Source organism: Nicotiana sylvestris, chromosome 7, assembly GCF_000393655.2.
Source record: "Nicotiana sylvestris chromosome 7, ASM39365v2, whole genome shotgun sequence".
NCBI lineage: Eukaryota > Viridiplantae > Streptophyta > Magnoliopsida > Solanales > Solanaceae > Nicotiana > Nicotiana sylvestris.
Window position 1 is genome coordinate 28,243,129 of NC_091063.1, and position 14,458 is coordinate 28,257,586.

Below are 14,458 nucleotides of genomic sequence, written 5' to 3' on the forward strand. Positions count from 1 at the left end.
TCTGATGTGTTGGCTCCGAGGCCACTAGCGCGAATTTTTTAGATTTTCATGCGTCGGGTCGATACGACCTTTTAATGTAAGCTGGCATCTTAGGCTCTTATGCTTTCACCCTTAGGCAAATTCGGTTAATTGCTTCGGGTTTAGTCTCCGAATCGGTTTCGACTCGTGATTATTGACTCTTAAGTTTTCGGACTTAAAGGTGGCCCTTAGGCTCTTACGCGTTGGATTGGTATGACCTTTTGTATGGGCTGACGACAGTGGCTCTTACGCGTTGGGTCGGTACGACCTCTTATATAGGCTGGCGATAGTGTCTCTTACGCATTGGGTCGATATGACCTCTTATATGGGCTGGCAATAATGGCTCTTACGCATTGGGTTGGTACAACCTCTAGTATGGGCTGGCGGTAGTGGCTCTTACGCATAGGGTCGCTACGACCTCTAGTAAGGGCTGGCAACAATGGCTCTTATGCCTTGGGTCGGTACGACCTCTAGTATGGGTTGGGGGCAGTGGCTCTTACGCCTTGGGTTAGTACAACCTCTAGTAGGCTTTATTTTTCCCTCATTAAGGACCTTTTGAAATTGTGTTTTCCTGACTCTTCGACGGTTCAATAGGAACCTCGATTGTGAGTCGTTAGATGGCGATGATCAAGCACCTCGGGAGGTTCGACTTGGTGGCTGAGTATCTTGAAGCCTATAGTTTGGAGCTGATATGGTCGAAGCTCTTTTGCCTATGTCGAGGGTAGCATGTTTAACCAGTTCTTTTCGAAGTATTTTCGAAGTAATTGAAGGCTTGTAATTTTATAGCGACGATCGGGCGTCCCCGAGTCGCGTTAGTTTGGCTGGTACAACCTTGTGACCGTAGTTATTGTGTTTGGCCGGAGCCTTTCAGTCCCCAAGTGAAGTAGTCTCGGCGTCTATATCGAGGGTATGCCTTTTTAAGGGTCTTACAAGTTCGATATATAGCCTTAACTTTAAGATCAGGATTATGCCTTTTGTAAGGGCTTACAATTTTTTACATGCCTTTGAGGTCTTATAGTTTTTGGTTACTTGGTACAAGTATGGTTCATGCCTTGCTTAAGGTCTTACAGTTTTGGTCACTTGGTACAAGTGTGGTTCAAGCCTTGCTTGAGGTCTTACAGATATTTTTGTTGCCTTATATAGGTCTTACGAGACCGAGGCTGCCCACGTGGGGTCTTATGGCCTCGGATTTTTTGATAAGTTAATGGGGGTGGCAATTGGCGGCAGTCCCCGAGTCATTGAAAGTTTTTGGCTGGAACCATTCCTTGTAAACTTGGTATTGCCTCATCGAGGGCTTACGAGTTATAATCTTCCGACCCGGAGGTCATGCGGCCTCGAGTTTTTGACACTATTTCTCGAGTGCTCGGGATGTTCTTTTTGGCTCTGGGGCCGTTTTTTGAACTTGATGTTGACTCATTGAGGGTTTACGAGTTTGAAGCTCCAACCCGGAGGTCATATGGTTTCAAGTTGTTGACACCAGTCCCCGAGTGTTCGGGACATTTTTTTGGCTTTGGGGCCATTTTGTGAACTTGATGTTGCCTCATCAAGGGCTTACGAGTTTGAAGCTCCGACCCAGAGGTCGTATGGTTTCGAGTTGTTGACGCAAGTCCCTGAGTGTTTGGGACATTTTTTAGCTCTGGGGCTGTTTTTGCAAAAAATATCGAGCTTTCTTGAAACGCGAAATGCTTTGATGAAGGGGAAAGTGTTCTTTGATTACTTGGTACAAGTATAAACGTTTTCGCTGTTAAGGGCTCGGTTATTCTATACAGACACGGTTCGTTCGACCATTTGGCTCGGTACATTATTTTCCTATCGAGACCCCATTTAGCACATCTTGGCTTCTCCGAGGAGGCGCCCTTCCGGGAGGGATGCCCTCTAGTAGAGGCTGATTGAAAAGAAGTCTTGAATACTTGTTGAGTCTTCCTTAGGTAGCATATAGATATTGCCTCGTTAAAAACCTTGCTGGTAAAAACCCTTCTTGGGATCAAAACCCGATCGAAGGAAAAGAATGTAATGCATGCTTTTGATATTTAAGGCCTTTGAGCTTTTAGCAGTAATAACGTTTAAGCATTGAGACATTCCAATTGCTTGGAAGCTGTTCGCCTTCCATGGTGCCGAGTTTGTAGGATCCTTTAGCAACTATCCCAAGGATACGGTATGGTCCTTCCCAGTTCTGACCTAGCTTTTCTTTATTAGGATTCGAGTATTCAAGGTGACCTTCATTAGGACTAAGTCCCTGATTCCAAAATGTCGGAGATTTGTTCTCTTATTGTAGTATCTTTCGATCCTCTGTTTTTGTGCGGCTATTCGGACCAGTAAGGCTTCTCGCTTTTCATCCAATAATTCGAGAGGAGTAGCCATGGCCTCATTATTCGAGCTCTCGGTGGTGTGTCAGACTTTGGTAGTAGGTTCTCCGACCTCGACCAGTATCAAAGACTCAGAGCCATATACCAAGGAGAAAGGCGTTTCCCCCGTGCTTGATTTTGGAGTTGTTCGATATGCCCAGAGTACTTCGGGCAATATTTCTCTCCATCTTCCCTTTGCGCCTTCTAGTTTCTTCTTTAAGTTTTGAATGATGGTTTTGTTTGTGGACTCGCTTGGCCGTTTGCACACGGGTGATAGGGTGTTGATAAGATCCTTTTAATCTTGTGATCCTCGAGGAACTGAGTCACTTTGCTTCCGATGAATTGCTTCCCATTATCATACGTTATTTCGGAAGGAATTCCGAATCGGCATATGATGTGGTCCCAGATGAAATTAATGACTTCTTTTTCCCTTATTTTTTCGAAGGCCTATGCTTCAAAACATTTTGAGAAGTAGTCAGTCATAAATAAAATAAATCTAGCTTTACCTAGCGCCGTTGGTAGAGGTCCGACGATGTCCATCCCCCATTTCATGAACGACCATGGTGACAAAACTGAATGTAGTTGTTCACCAGGTTGGTAGATCATTGGGGAGAATCTTTGGCATTTGTCGCATTTGCGGACGAACTCTTTGGTGTCCTTCTCCATGCTGTCCCAATAGTAGCCTGCCCTGATTATTTTTCAAATTAAGGAATCAACACTGGAATGATTTCTGCAGGTGCCCTTGTGGATCTCTCGGAGCACATAGTCAGTATCTCCTGGCCCTAGGCATACTTCTTGAGGGCCATCAAAGGTTCTTCTGTAAAGAGTTCTGCTTTCGTCGAGCGAGAATCGGGCTACTTTGGTACTAGGGCCCTCGACTCTTTTGGGTCCGCGGGTATCTTCCCGCTTTCTAAATAGTCGATATATTCATTTATCTAATCCCATGTTAGGCTAGGGGAGTTGATCTTGGCGTGGCCTTCCTCGATCACTGACTTGGACAGTTGAACATGCAGATCCGGGGAGTATGTTATCTTCTTCGACGGATGATCCCAGGTTTGCGAGTGCATCAACTTCGCTATTCTCCCTCTCAGGGTATGTGGACCAGGATCCATTCTTTGAAGCGGTGCAATGTGATTTGAATTTTGTCTAAGTATCTTTGCATCATGTCTTCCCGAACCTCGAAGCTCCATTTACCTGATTTACCACCAGGAGAGAATAGCATTTTGCTTCGATGACCTCAGCTCCGAGGCCTCTGGCCAATTTCAAACCCGCAATCATGGCCTCATACTCGGCTTCATTGTTAGTTAACCTTACGGTTTTTATAGATTGTCTAATCACGCTGGCCGTAGGTGGCTTAGGACTATGCCGAGCCCGGACCCTCTTACGTTCGAGGCACCGTCGGTGAACAGGGTCCATATCCCGAAGGATGTGCCTATTTTTAGCAAAAGTTCTTTCCCACCTCGGGTATGAGAGAGGGAGTGAAGTCGGCTAGGAAGTCTGCCACAATTTGAGACTTTATAGTCGTCCGAGGCTAATACTCGATATCGTATCCCTCGAGTTCGATGGCCCATTTGGCCAACCGGCCCAATAATTCGGGTTTATGAAATATGCTTCGAAGGGTATACGTTGTTAAAATGCAAATATGATGACATTGAAAGTAAGGTTTCAATTTTCGAGATGCACTTATTAATGCAAGAGCTAGTTTTTCTAGATGCGGATACCTAGTTTCGTCATCACCCAGGGTCTGACTTATATAATAAACAAGGAATTGCGTACCTTATTTTTCTTGGACCAGCATGCCACTTACCGCTATCTCGGATACGGCCAGGTACAAAAACAATGTCTCATCCTCTTTTAGGGTGTGGAGCAAAGACCGGCTCATCAGGTATAGCTTCAACTCCTCCAAGGCGTGTTGACACTCCAGAGTCCATTCAAAGTTGTTTTTCTTTTTGAGCAATGAGAAGAAATGATGACTTTTGTCTGATGATCTTGATATAAACAGGCCCAAGGCTGCTATCCGTCTGGTCAGCCGCTGTATGACCTTCATGTTATTTACCATCGTAATTTCTTCGATGGCTTTGATTTTATCGGGGTTGATCTCGATTCCTCTGTTCGATACCATGAAACCCAAGAATTTGCCTGATCCTACCCCGAAGGTGCACTCTTCGAGATTGAGTTTCATGTTGTAACTTTTGAGGATGTCGAATGTTTCCTGCAAATGAGTCAAATGGTCCTCTGCACATAGGGACTTAACTAGCATATCATCAATATAAACTTCCATGGACTTGCCTATTTGATGCTCGAATATCTTATTAACTAGGAGCTGATATGTAGCCCCTGCATTTTTTAGCCCAAATGGCATTACATTGTAACAGTACGTACCGTACTTTGTGATGAAAGAAGTCTTTTCTCTATCCTCGGGGTTCATTTGAATTTGATTATACCCCGAATAGGCATCGAGATTAGTAAGGGTTTCATGGCCGGCCGTGGCATCGACCAATCAGTCGATGTTGGGCAGTAGGAATGAATCCTTTGGGCATGCCCTGTTTAGATCTTTATAATATACTCACATCCTTAGTTTATTCCCCTTTTTGGGAACTACCACCACATTGGCCACCCATTTGGGATATTTACTTCCCTAATAGATCCTATCTTGGGGAGCTTTGTTACCCCGTCCTTGATGAATGCATGCTTTACCTCGGACTGGGGTCTCCTTTTTTGCTTTACCGGTGTGTATCTGGGGTGGACACTCAGTTGATGGGTAGTTATATCTGGTGGGATCCTTGTCATGTCTAAATGGGACCAAGCAAAGAAAACAATGTTGTTAATAAGGAATTGGATGAGTTTTTTCCTGAGTTCGGGGGTTAATCCCGTCCCTAGGTATACCTTCCGATCGGGGAGATGCTCGACCAATACGGCTTGCTCCATCTCTTCGACAGTCGACTTCATTGCATCTGATTCTTCGAGGGCAATGAAGGTTCTTGGGGTGAGGAAATCCTCTTCATCGTCCTCGTGGGTCTGTTGGCTTTCTGATTCCTCCGAGGTGGAGTGTACAGAATTTGGTACCTCTTCGTGGACCACAAACATTTCTTTTGCCTTAAGTTGCTCTCAGTATATTATCTTTATTCCGTCCTTTGTTGGAAACTTTATCATCTAATATAGGGTCGATGGTACCGCCTTCATGTTATGTATCTATGGTCTACCGAGCAAGGCATTGTACCTTGTATCACATTTAATGATATGGAACCTGGTATCTTGAATTGCATTTGATATATTAACCAGGAGAGTGATTTCTCCTTCAATTACTTTGCCGGCCATATTAAAGCTGTTGAGGATTCGGGAGGTAGGTATGATCTGATCGACCAATCCGAGCTGCTCTACGACCGTCGATCTAATTACATTGGCCGAGCTACCTGGATCCATGAGTACATGTTTAATTTGGATGTTATTTAAGAGAAATGAGATTACCAGTGCATCGTTGTACGGATGAGATAGAGTCTCGAAGTCTTCTTTGCTGAATGCGAGGATGTCCTCAGACGCCCGACCCCAGGTTTGCCCTTGTGTTGCTGCGGAAACCTTTATCCGCTTGATTACGGGTCCCTGGGAAACGTTGGTTCCCCTGATAATCATATGAATGGTGTGCTGAGGTTTTCCCATTTTGCTTCCCCTATTTGCCTCTCTTTCTTCCCGGGTGGGGTTTTTCCGAGTGTCCTGTTGATTTTACCTGCGCATAGTCCTATTGGTGTGGGAACTTATGCCAATGTATCGAGTGTTGCGCGAGACCGCGCCCATGTGAATTGGTTTTGGTGCATTCTCAGGGTTTCGTGGTGGTACACCAACATCTGGAACATCCACACCATTCTCTCCATGGTCCTCGAGATTGTTGTTTTCACGTGTGTTTACTAAGTTAGACATTTTGACCTGAAATCAAAAGATCTTGGACAAGAAAAAGTGTGAAAGATAACTTGTGTTATGTATTAAAATCAACAAGAAAATAATCGCTATTATTTTTATCCCCACGGTGGGCGCCAAACTGTTTACCTTGAAAATGGTAATTACAATTAGATTTGATTTTGTGGTTTTAAAAATATGTGATCTATTTTTATGCTAGTTGTTAGGTAATTGATGCTAAGTGAAAACTTGGAAACAAGATAATAGCTTGAAAATGATGTGATAACCAAACCGAACGGCTAATAATCGGGGCCTCGAGCTTGCGTATTCGGGGCCTCGAGGTCAAGTCGGATGCCCTGCCGAGGGTAGTCAATGGAGGACTAACAGTTGTGATAAATTCAATGACGACTCTCTATGGCCAATAATAGGCAATAAATGAAGAACAATAAATAGAACGCATTGGATATGAGCAATAAATGGAAGTAATAAGATCAAATGAATATGTTAGAGAGCAGAGAGAATGTTCTTGTGTATTCAATATTGAGCATCAGCCCCTTCTACAAAATAACAAGGGTCCCCTTTATATATGAGGGGGAATCCCAATATAGTATAAATGCATGTGTAATTATTACATCAATTAGCTGGTACAACCACTCAATCAGCTTGGTGTAGACTGTCTTTTGCGCAGGCGTTTGTCAGAAAATACAGCTCCTAGGAAACTTCCCGCTTATCGACGATAAACACCGGTCCATTCTGCCCCGATATCGAGTGCGAGGACTCCCCGAAGGCATTGAACCCCAGGATATCCTCCGGGACCTTCGAGGCGAGATTGCGCAATACCTTGTCAATTGTAAAATTGGTCTTCCCGATATTAGCCATATACACATACCAAGTATTTTATTGAAATGAAATTTCTTATAAAATCTTTTTATTTAACATAACCCTCTTCGATCAGAAATGCACCTTCTTATTAGAAGGTAATTGCAGATTTCCCAAATTGATAGCCAAAAAGTACACTGTTTGATCCAGAAGAACTATATAATATCTTTTGGTCTAACTTATTTTGAATTTTTTTCTTCTCAAAAGTGCTTTTCAAAAAAGTACTTTTGGTGAGAAGTAGTTTGTGGTTGGCTAATTAATTTAAAAAGGAATTTTTACATTCCTATACACTATATGAAACTATATTACCCTCCCCACTCAAGTTTTACTATAATTATATTTTATATACCCAATTACCATACATGTATATTTTAAGGGAATTAATGGTATTAATTACTGTCCTAAAATAACTCTACCGTATATTCTCACTCCCCCCACATTTCTCTCTCCACATCCCATCCCCTCACCCACGTATCTTCACCCACGATTTTCTCTTCATAATTCTCAGAATCCTCCATTAACCCTTTTTTCATCTCTTCTTCACAAACCAGACGAAATTGAGACTCTTATTCAAATATCCTACCTCCATTAATGTCTCTGATTACCTTGATTTTCAATGAAGAAGAAGATATCTTCAAAGAATAGCCCTACAAAAGACAAAGGAGAAGAAGTTCCTTCATTTAATTTGGGTGTTGTTTCACCAAATTCACCAAAAAAGACTTCAAAATCAGCTCATGCAAAAGAAGAGAACAAGCCCAAGCTTTCCCCTCGTGAAGCTAGGGCAGAAGCTCGAACAAAGCAAAAGCACGAAATTGATGCTGGTGAATCTTCCATACCTGTCAAATCTGCGAAAAGGAAAGGCAAAGAGAATGATTTCGATGATGATTTTGTCAAAGAAAAAGCTGCCATTAAAGTTGCAAAAAAGTTAGAGTGTCTCCTAATGTAAAAGCTTCAAAAATCTACTAAAACTGTTCCCCAACAGTCATTGGTGAAGGTAAGAATTTATTAGTTTCAAAAATAAATTTTGGTAAAAGCTAAAAAAAATTGTTCTCATTCTTATAAAACTATATAATGTTTGATTTTGTTGTCTGTAGAAATTTTGTCTACATTGTGTAGATTTGTTTTAGGTTTATAATTGATGATTGTAGATACATTTTTATATAAATGTTTGCCTTGTTTTGACTCTGTTTAAAAATTATAGAAATTTGGTAATTAAATTGTAGTTATGTTGTTATCTATTTTTGACTCTGTTATATAATTGTATAGGAATATTGTATTAAAAATGTAGATAGTTTGTTTTGTTTTAGGTTTGAGCCTTGTTTTAATAAGGAAATTTTCCTTTTGCTGCAGAATGAACCTTTTTTTGCACCTCATAATGTTGATTATGGGGTCGTTAGGTTTCAGATATTATTTAACCCAGTATTCATGGACAAATCAAGGATTTATTGTCTGTAAATGGTTTAAAGCTTTTCAAAAAGACATGTTTTGGTTATTTTCTTTCATTGCCCAGAATATGTATGCAAAATCAAGCAATTCATCTTCTAATGAAGTATGAATTGAATGCATCTGGTTCTGACTTTTTTTCAGCAAAGATAAAGGGTCAGAGGTTGAATTTTGGCTTGAGAGAGTTTGCGTTGATAACTGGTCTAAAATGTTTTACGAAAGTGACAGACTTTGGTTACACACCTACATATGACACTAAAATAATGAGAAACTACTTTCCATACAAGGAAAAAGTTGAGAAGTCATGCTTAAAACAAATTGTAACCACCAAAGGTTGGTTGAACGATGACGATGCAGTCAAGTTGTGTATTCTATATCTCATAGAATTCTTCCTCTGTCCTTCATACAAAGACAATGTAGGGTTGGTAGACCATTTTAGGTTTTATTTGGTGGACTCAGGACAGTATGCGAACTACGCATGGGGTATTGATTCTTACAAACAATTGCTTCAGTCTGTTAGGCACAAGCTCAATCCTACTGTTCATTCTTATCTCATTCGAGGATGTGCACTAGCTATGCAAATATGGTTGTATGAGCGTTGCTCTACCGTCAAAATTGATATAGCTACAAGGGTTGTTAATTCTATCCCTCGCATACTTAGCTCGTCAGCTAGTAAGGACAAGATATGGTTATCTGCAATTGTAGATAGAATGATCAAACCAGCATGGATCAAGGTAAATGGTTTTTACTTATGAGCAGACAATTTAATACAATTTATCTACAACTTTTGTACATATTATGTCTAAGTCAAACTAATTTCCTTTTTCACGTAGTTCACCAACATAATTGAAGCACCCGAAGAGCTTTCTAGAATGTCTTTGCCTGATAAAATTGAATACATACTTAAAGAAGTTGAAACCAAGTCCGAGGCTCTGAAAGATGATGCATCTCCATCGGGACACACGAAGTCAATTGGAATAGAGGAAAAGATAGATATTCTGACAGAAATTAAAAATTTAAGAAAAGATATTGAGAAGGTAACATATATACAGAATCTTGGATGTTTCTTTAATTTATGTTAAGTCAATATTTCCGTTAACTCTCTATATTTTAATATGTAGGTTGCTTTAGATCTTGGATCTTTCAAGACAGATGTTTTTGAAGAACTAGGTAGCTTTCAACTGCTACTCAATGACTCAATCAAGGCTGTTTTGCAGGCGATAAACAGTCAAAAGGATAAAATTGATGCCACGATAATATTTGAAATATATTCATTTAACAGAACAATTTATATCACCTCTAAGTTTATATTATCATCCATAAAGTATATATCCTAACAAAATTAAAGCGTGCAGTTTGCTGGAAGTTCTACAAAAATTGCTGAGCAATCAAAAGAAAAGAACAATCAAAATTTTCCGTGCAGTAGTGAGAAACCAACACATGCCAACAACAGTAAAAAAAGCATGTACACCATATCTACATTATATACAATATATCTACAATATGTCTAGACATATCTATATTATGCCTACAGTATATCTACACAGATTTACATATCTATGTAGATGTCTATAATGTACCTCTATATTGCCTAAAAATGTATCAACTAATGTGCATTATAATTCAAATGGGTTTCTTAGATACAGGACATGTAAATGACATGGAAATTAATGAGAGTGCTCCTGTACATGTTGCTTTAGATTCTCATTTTGAAGCGACAATTGATGAAGAGAATGCAGGTATGAGTTAATACATGTTATCATCACATCAACATTATAAACTTAGTAATTATCATATGCATGACATCATTTCAACAAAATTACTACATTTAAACTACAATTTATATTCTGAAAATGTTAGTGTTTAGTACAATTTTTCTACGAAATGATTAAGTTGAACATACTTACTGTAATAGTGTGTCACGACCCCAAATACCGGTCGTGATGGCGCCTATCACATTACTAGGCAAGCCGAACCAATTATATACTACAACCCATTTTAATTTTAAATAAATCATTTGCTAATATGGTTTAATTACCAATTATCATAATAAGTGTTTAAAACAGCAAGATAGACATGTAAAAGTCAACAATACATAGAAACTACATAGCCCACCTGATCTGGTGTCACAAGTCTAGAGCCTCTAATACAATTCTGGACAACCTACTACATAGATAGTCTAGGAATGCAGAAGAGTAATAAGATAGAAGGGACAAATCAGGGCTGCGGACGCCATGCAGCTACCTCGAAATCCCCGACAATTGCTGAATGACTGAAAAGCTCTCACTCGGACTCGGGGGCAACTGGATCTGCACGCAAGGTGCAGGGAGTAATGTGAGTACTCTGACCTAGTGAGTAATAAAGATAAATAATGACTGAAAGTAAGAAAACACGTATACACGGGGTATTCTATAATGAAGCAATTAAATAGGTAATTGTAAGCAGTAAACCAATGAAAAGCAAAATAAAGTACTTCTACAACAAGTAAACAGGTAATTGACAGATAGTTATGATAAAGTCAACACATAGAAGTTCACCCCTCGGGCACAGTATCAACAATTTCTGCCCCTCGGGCTCAATCTCACATCACAATGGGTACCCGCGCTCACTAGGGGTGTGCAGACTCCAGGAAGGGCCCCTTACGGCCCAAGCGCAATATCAAACCATCTCGTCGCATCAAATCTAGGCCCTCGGCCTCATATCAATCAAGCCACCTCGTGGCATATATATGCATCTCAAGCCCTCAGCCTCATATCAGTATCAGTATATCCTCGCAACTAGGCCCTTGGCCTTACTCAGTCCAAAAATTATCACAATCCCCTCGGGGAATAGTAAAACAGTATTTCTCAGCCCAAAACATCATTTAAAATATCATTTAAGTCTCAAAACTGAGTAAAAATGGCTGAGTAGTAAAACAGTGGAAAATAACGGGTCTGAGTTCAAGTAATAAGTCAAAACAGTGAGGAAGTAGTAATAAACATCCCCGAAGGGTTCAAATAGTTGGCACGAAGCCCAAATATGGCAATTAGCGCAAATAATGATGATAGCAAATAAGTTTCAGTCAAATACACGGTAAAATCATCAATCAGGACGGACCAAGTCACAATCCCTAATAGTATACGACCCCACGCTCATCATCAAGCACGTGTCTCACCTCAATATAGCACTACAATATGCAAATCCGGGGTTTCAAGCCCTCAGAGCATCATTTATAATCATTACTCACCTCGAACCGGCTAAATCTCTAGCTTTTGACACCTTTTCCCCTCAAATCGGCCTCCACGCGCGTCGAATCTATCCAAAATCAAAACGAATACGTCACAATATACTAAGGGAACAAGGACCAAGTGAGAACAATCAACAAAGGGCTCGATTCCCGAAATTACCAAAACCCGAGCCCCGGGCCCACGTATCAGAATCGGGTAAAATTTACATTTTCAAAATCCTCATACCCTCACGAGTCTAACCATACCAAAATTATCCGATTCCGGTATCATTTGGTCCTTCAAATCATCATTTTATATTTTTGGAAGATTCCACAAATTTTCTTCCAAAATTCCATCCCAAATCATGAATTAAATGATGAATTCAATGATAGATTCATGTATTCTAGCCAAATATGAGTTAGAATCACTTACCCCGTTGAATTTCTTGAATAACCATTGAAAAATCGCCAAAATTCGAGCTCTCTAGGTCAAAATATCAAATAAAACCCAAAACCTCATATTTATAGAGTACCCCAGAGATTTCCACCTCCGCAAACCGCACAAAATCGACCGCGGTCTGTACAAAACCAGTGCGGTCCACACAAAAATGACCGCGGCCCCACAGGCTTTCCTTTACAGTGACAGACTTTAGTATTTTGAATATAGCTTTCTCTAAAATGTCCAAATTGCAATATCTTTACATTTCTGGAAACTGGACACGAAGGGCTACAACTTTCCTTTTTGAATCATCTCAAAATTCCTTGTAGATCAAAGGATATGAGCTTCCGAAGTAGGACAAGTGAAATGCTCCCCACCGCGGCCGCACTGCATTTTGTGCGGTCCGTACAACACCTACTGCGGCTGCACTTCATTTTGTGTGGTCCGTACAACACATACCGCAGTCGCACTTCTTTTTGTGTGGACCACACGGGTGAGTTCCGAGGCTTGCAACCCTTCTGGACCTGCTACAGCTATGATTTTCGACCTAAAACATCCTGGAACCTACCCGGAACTTCAAACCAATTATACCAACACATCCCATGACATCGTTCAAACTTGTTCAAAACTTTGGAACGCTCACAACAACATCAATCACCAATTTAACATAGGATTCAAGCCTAAGAACTCCAAGAACTCTTAAATTATGCTTTCGATCAAAAAGTCTATCAAATCTCGTCCGAATGACCTAATATTTTGCACACACATCCCAAATGACACAATGAAGCTAATCTCACTCTCGGAATTCTATTCCGACCCCTATATCAAAATCTCTCCTATCAATCGGAACCGCCAAAATATCAACTTCGCCAATTTAAGCCTTAATCTTCTCTACAACTCCAAAACCCATTCCGATCGCGCTCCTAAGTCACAAATCACTTCCCAAAGCTAGCAGAACCATCAGAACTCACTTCCGAGCCTTCTAACACATATGTTAACATCCGATTGACTTTTTCAACTTAAGCCTTCTTAAAAGAGACTAAGTGTCTCAAACTTCACCAAACTCATTTCGGACTCGATCCGCCCAACCCGATACCACAAAAACACGGATAACGAAGTATGAAGAAGCTAAAATAGGGGAAACGAAGCGGTAACTCATGAGACGACTGGCCGGGTCGTCATATAGTGAAGGAAGCTATACCTGCATAATCTCTAATACATGAAGATACAATAAGCATTCAAGGAGAACAGAAGAATGAGGAGAAGGGGAAAAAAATTCAATCTCCCATTGAAGAAGAGAATGTTATAAAAGAAGGAGATGATTGCTATGAAGAAGGAGGATAGAAGAATGAGGAGAAGAGGAAAAAAATTCAATCTCCCATTGAAGAAGAGAATGTGTGATGACCCAAAAGATCATCACTTGATTTACGAGTAAATTCTGTGTTTCCAGGCCTTAGAAGCCTCTTTTTTCCTCACCTCGATTTGCGTACGTGGTCCGGGCGTATATCCGGAACATTTTTATGTTGAAATGTGATGAAAACGTTAATTTGGCCTTTAAAAATTAAATTTAAGTTGACTTCGATCAATATTTTGGGTAAACGGACTCGGACTTGTGATTTGACGGTCCCGAGGGGTCTATAGGAAAATATGGGACTTGAACGTATGCCTGGAATCGAATTCCGAGGTCTCAAGCTCGAGAAATAAATTTTTGAAAGAAATTATTTAACTGAAAATATAAGAGTTTTTGAAAATTTGATTATATTTGCAATTTATGGTATCGGGCCTGTATTTTGGTTCCAGAGCCCGGTACATGTTCAATATGATGTTTGAGTTGTGTCTGTAAAATTTGGTAAGAAGCGGAGGTCGTTTGATGTGATTCGGGCCCGTATGTGTGAAGTTTGAAACTTTGAAACTTTTGAGATTTTTCTTAGATTTCTATGCTAAATTCGTTGTTTAAGATATTATTTTGGCGATTTGATCGCACAAGTAAATATGTGGGATGATTTTGAGGTTGTGTACATGTTTGGTTTGGAGCCCCGAGGGCTCGGGTGAGTTTCGGATAGGCGTCAGAGTGTTTTTGGACTTAGAAATCTGGTGTTTTTGCTGTTTGAGTTTTTACTCTATGCGAACACGTGGTAACCCAAGAGAACACACTGAACAAATTGGGAGAGGGCAGGTTTGCACTATGAGATCACATAGAACCAGGTGCGAATGCGGAGCCTTAGTAGTTCACTCTAC